The sequence below is a fragment of the Sciurus vulgaris genome (genome assembly GCF_902686455.1).
Source record: "Sciurus vulgaris genome assembly, chromosome: 5".
Classification (NCBI taxonomy): Eukaryota; Metazoa; Chordata; class Mammalia; order Rodentia; family Sciuridae; genus Sciurus; species Sciurus vulgaris.
Genome location: NC_136465.1, coordinates 118116496 through 118122495, shown reverse-complemented (window position 1 = coordinate 118122495; position 6000 = coordinate 118116496). Strand labels below are relative to the sequence as shown.

Genomic DNA, 6000 nt, shown 5'->3' with positions numbered 1-6000 from the left:
TCCTTGTAGTTTTTGTCAATTTTTGCTTCATATAATTTGAAGCATTATTCTATGCATAAACAGAGCAATTATGGTTTCTTAAAGAATAGAACGTTTTAAAAACTTGTTATCTATATTAAAATTCTTTGCTCTGATTTACATCGTTCACTGTGAATGTGGTCATTCCAACTTTAAAAAAAATTGGAATGTGCAAGGCCTTCTTGTTTGTTGCAGGCTATCGTCCAGCTCTTTGGATAGTGCCATTTCATAGCTTTCCTTCTTAAGGACTGTTCTTCAATTTCTGTGCTTATATTAAAAGTCACTTTCTTTCAGGAAGCAGAGTTGCCATTGCCTGCCCCCTACTTTTTCTTCCTCCCTCCTGAGAGTTTCTCTGGGTCTCTCCGTGGTGACAACACTTAAACTCTCCTCTCTTAACAGATTTAAAATGTATGATATGGATCGTTAACTTCATTGTCGTCCTTTAGGTCACTAGAACTTACTCGTCTTGCTCAGCAAACTTCATACCCCTTGACCAGACATCTCCCTGCTTCTCCCACCCACAGCCACCGTTCTGATCTCTGCTTCTACTCTGCTGCTTATGTATTTTATATTCCTCATACAAGAGATGAAACAATGATCTTTTTCAGTGTCTGACTTATTTAATTTAACATAGTGTCCTCTAGGTTCATTCATATTGTCAAAAATGGCAGGATTTCCTTCCTTTTGAAGGGGATTTTTTTTCCCTTTTCTGCATTTTTTCATTGGTGGTAGTTGTACGTAATGATGGGATTTGTTGTTACCTACTCATAATGCACACAGTAGAACAATATAACATGGCCCATGTCCCTCCCCAGCACTTCCCTGATCCCACCCCAATTCTCCTCCTTCCTTTCTTCTCTACATATTTCCTTTTAAATTTCATGAGACCCCCCCACCTTTCCTTTCCTTCTTTCCTAATATTGTTAAAATATCTACAATATCCCAAACCATCTACAGGTTCAATGAAATCTCTATCAAAATGCCAACAGCATTCTTCCCAAAACCAGAAAGTACAATCCTGAAATTTGTATGGAATTACAGAAAACCCCAAATAGACAAATCAATGAACCCCAAATAACCCATCAAATAAGAATGAAGCAGGAGTCTTCCCACTACTACCAAACTTGAAAACACAGTAGAAATCTGAAGTAATGAAAACAGCATAGTATTGGCATGGAAACAGGTACATAGACCAATGGAACAAAATAGCCTAGAAGCAAACATAGACATCTACGCCAAATGATTTTCGACAAAGATGCTAAAAACACCCATTGGAGAAAAGATAGTTTTTCCATAAATGGTGCTAGGAAAACTGGGTATCAACTTGCAGAAGAAACTAGACTCCTAGCTTTCTTCATTTATAGAAATCAACTTAAAATGCATACAAATCTTACATGTTAGACCTGCAACATTTATGAAGACAGTGTCATCCTGCCTTGTGATTTTAAACTTTGATTTAAATAGTGTGCTTACTTCTCTGTCCCAGTGTATTCATACATCCACTGTCTCCCACAGATTTCCAATGTACACGAGGTTAATGTTAGCCCAATTCTATTGACCCATTGCTGAGTATTCTGATACCTTTACTTGGAACATAGGCAAGACCTTCACTAATCTGGCTATTCAAGGATGCAATGAGACATAGGAGGAGTGGAACTATATTGGTCTTGTTGCAGAAGGATTTCAAGTAGAATGGCCAACATTATATAGTCCCAGTTATAATAAACCAATCAAGTTAATGTCTCGTTTTCCCAGTTAAGCTAAAGTTCTTTAAAAAGGATATTGTTTACAATTATCATGTGGTTATAAAGGATGTTATTACTAAGTTGTAAATACTGGATCTCTTAAAATTCTACATCTGTTATTTTATTTTATTCTTAAAAGTACCACATAAAATAGACACTATTAATATCCACATTTTAGAGTTGAGAAAGATAAGTCCCATAAAGGTTGAGTGACCAACCCTAGGTGATTCCAACAGATGGTTGAGAATCTGGGATTTGAACTAAAGCCTGTGTTTCAAGTCACCATGTGGCATTGCTTCTCCTATATCACGCAGGTTTTGGGAGAAATTTGGATGTGGAGAATCATAATAATGCAGGTGTGATTGTTTAAGAACATTACTCTAGTATGATTACGCAAATGGTATGCTGTTACTCCATGTACAAACAGAAACAACATGTATCCCATTTGTTTACAATAAAAATAAATTTAAAAAAAGGGGGGGGGGCGAGAAATGCAGTCCTGTAGGTTGAAATGAAAGGACATTAGATGGTAATTCAAAGTCATATAAAGAAATAATTTAAGGAAAGATTTCTGAGTAATTATAGAAATTACTGTATTATTGACTGACTTATAGCTCCACATTTTTGTTTTTAACATAATTCATGAGATTAATGCATTAAAATTATTGGTTTATACCTTTGGACACACATTGTATAAAAATGTACTTTTCTGATATTAATAACTGAAGTGAGTGGGGATAGAACTTTTTAAAAAGCAGTTTCATATGTTATCAAGGTTAATTTGGTATAAATTCCAATTAGAATGTTATAATATTAGAATGGTAAATGTAATTCCCATGGTAACCACAAAAAATAGGTAAATAAATAACACAAAAGGAAATGGAAAAAAAAAAAAACATTACTCTACCAATTAAAAGGTAGCTTAATAAGTCTGGAATAATTTGAAGGTCAAATTAATTACTATTCACCTTACTGCTCATGTTATCACATAAAGTGTGTGACTACATTGGATTATGTTCCATTTGTACTCAAAACATTAAACAACATCCTACAATGTGTTAGGATATCACTAAAGTAGGTTGACATGTTCAGACTGAAAAGAAGTCCCTCCATGGAAATCAAGGCCCTTACCAGCACCTTAAAATGTAAGTTGTTACCTTGAATCCACATATGGCATTGTTTTGGTAAGGTCATCTATTCCCAGATATTTTTCAAGACCAATAATTTGGAACATTTTAGATATAAAACTATCTATACTTCATATTCTTTTCACTTTACAAAATAGTTATCCATGGTGGTTTATGTTAGCAAGAAAAGTGGTATATTTGAGGAAAAGCTAAAGGAGTGGAGCAGATCACAGAATTTGTCTTTTCTAGTATCTAATTACCATAAACAAAAGGATGAAAATAAAATCATAATAGGATAAAGGGGGACTGGATTTGATCAATGTGTGCTGTATGCATGTATTTGAAATAGGACACTAAACTCTTTTTATACAAATAAAAAAATCACCAGAAGTGATCAAAGAGAGAGAAAGAAGATCTCTTGCCATTAACTCAAAAAGATGTCACCTAAGAAAATCAATAGATTCTGTCCAGGAGAGGCACAGAGACAGAGGCTTCTGACCTTCCTCTAGGAGCCTCTTTTTACCCTAAACTCTAGAAAGGACAGCAAGCTGACAAAATCTAGAGAAATTTCTTCTAATTTGGAGGACATGGGCCAAATGTATATTCTTTCCTTTCATTTTCCTCTTCGAAAGGGATGGAAGTTGCAATGGCTACAAAGGAAACCTAAATAATACAGGGAGAAGAACTGAAAATACACTTTAATTGGAAGCACAGTCTCTGGGGCTGAGGAACAACGTCAGTGCCTCACCCCTAGGAACAAGGCTGATGGTCAGGTGGCATTTCTTAGGACTCCTCTAGACTCACTAAACTGAACCCACCCCACAATTTGCAATTACACACTTCACCATCTGGCCTTCTTTGTCACTCCAAATTCTTAACCACTTCTCCTTCATAAGCTGTGTTTTGCTCCTTAAGTATCAAGTCATTGCTGGAAAGAAGAGTTAATTCTTCCCAACTGCTGCTGGATTCTCTGCTGGATTCTCATTCAACCTTTTCTAGAAACACTTACTATGTGGTTTTATTTTTTGTAAATTTATCCATCAATTTGTAGTTATACAACTTACCTCTACTCTGGACTATGGATTCCTTGACTTGAGACATGTGATTTCCATATTTTTATGTTCAAGGGCCAGTCCAGCACTTAAAATTTAGTAGACTCTCAATACATATTTATGAAGTGGAAATATATTTTTAATTCTTTATTTTTTTTCTTAAAACTTTACAATCTTTTTGACAGTGTCCTTGAAGGCTTGCTTTACTTGTTGATTTCTTAGAGTGTAAATGAAGGGATTTAACATGGGTGCGACTGAAGTAATGAGAACTGCTATTCCTTTGTTGAAAGCCCCTCCTTCTTTCACAGAGGGATTAATGTACATGAACATACAGCTGCCATAAGAGAGGGAGATGACGATCATGTGGGAAGAGCAAGTGGAAAAGGCCTTTGTCCTTTGCTGGGCAGAAGGGATCTTCAGAATGGTCCTGATGATGTATGTGTAAGAAAATGTCACCAGTATCAGAGTAATCACTAGAGTTACCACAGCCACGAACATGACCATCCTTTCTAGAAGGCTTGTGTCTGAGCAGGCAAGTTCCAGGAGGGGCCCATAGTCACAGAAATAGTGATTCAGCACATTGGAGGCACAGAAATCTACCTGACTCATCAAGATGATTGGCGGCAAGATAGCTAGGAGTCCCCCCAGCCAGGAGCAGAGCACAAGCTGTGTGCAGACTCTGCTGCTCATGATGGTCAGGTAATGCAGGGGTTTGCAGATGGCCACATAGCGATCATAAGACATGGAAGCCAGGAGGTAAAACTCTGTTGCCCCAAGAAATATGGCAAAAAAATACTGAGTGATGCAGCCTGCAAAGCTGATGGCTTTATTTCCTGTTGTCACGCTGGTCAGAAATCTGGGAATAAAAATGGATGTGAAGGAAATTTCTAAGAAGGAGAAATTCCGCAGGAAGAAATACATGGGGGTTTGGAGTTGAGAATTTAGTGAGGTGAGGATGATGATAGTTAGATTTCCTAGGACACTGAGCATGTAGGTGATAAACAAAAGATGAACAATACCACCTGAAGTTCAGGTTGACTCGTGAGCCCAATAGAATAAACTCAGTCAGCATGGACCTGTTTTTCATGTTGACCTTCAGCAGATCTAAAGGGGGAAAGGCGAGAAAGGAGAAAACTGAAGAATTCCTCAGAGGAGGAGGTAAGGCTTATTTTAATCAACACAATCAGGTCCTACATTGCTCTCCATCCTCTTGGCCCTAATCAGTGTACTACCAGGCTACACTTGGTTCCATGGACGTCCCATATCTTTTACATGAGTGACCTTATTCTTAAAAGTCTTTGTGATTCCTCAAATTTACCTATTCCTAGGAACTTAAAAAAGATATTAGAATAATTCCCCAATTTTTTCCCCAGAAAAGTATGTTTTTGAGACTTTTCTTTCAATGTGTTTTAAAAACACTTTCCTCTGACTCTATTAATAATCTCCCCTACTTCTAGCTCTTGGTAGAAACTACTTCACCTGATGCTGTTTTCTGTGCTTTCCTGTTTTTTCTTTGATCTGTCTAAAAATTTTTTGTTTCACTGAAAATCTGCTGTAGATCCCCATGTTTTCACTATCTAAATATCTGACTTCTATATTTCAGAAGCAAGTAAGAATTCCCCCCATAGTCAATGCTGATTAGTATGTTTTATACTGAGAATTCATTCTGCCTGAACAAGGCTTACGCATCAATAAATCATATTAATTAGCATTTTCTTATATGTGTCTGTCTTATCATCAGTCTCTCCAGGACATTGATTTGCAATATATTCCTGAGAATAGAGCTCTCCAGAGATGCACAGGCAGCATTACACAGTGAATTTTGCTCAGGTTTGAAGCATACTCAGTGATTATAAAGGTTGCCAGTTGATCATGTCCAAACTGCCATCTAATCTTGGAATATGGAAATCATGAAAAAGGTTTCCCCTTTTTTTAAAAAAAAAAAAAAAACAATAAGAGTTATTTATAGATAATTTGGTAATTTCCAGGGAAGGAAACTTTTTGGAGATATTCTGTGTGTATTTTTCGATTTTTCTATTAAAGAAGCAAAGACCATAT

General features: G+C 36.5%; 1 pseudogene across 1 annotated transcript in view; it reads right to left on the bottom strand.

Annotated features, from left to right (window-relative positions):
* Positions 1–4101: 4101 nt before the first annotated feature.
* Positions 4102–6000, bottom strand: part of LOC306661100 — a 37987-nt pseudogene continuing 36088 nt past the window's right edge. Inside the window, exon 3 of the transcript in view lies at positions 4102–5046. The product of the transcript in view is annotated as an uncharacterized misc_RNA (transcript). The remainder of the gene's footprint in view (positions 5047–6000) is intronic.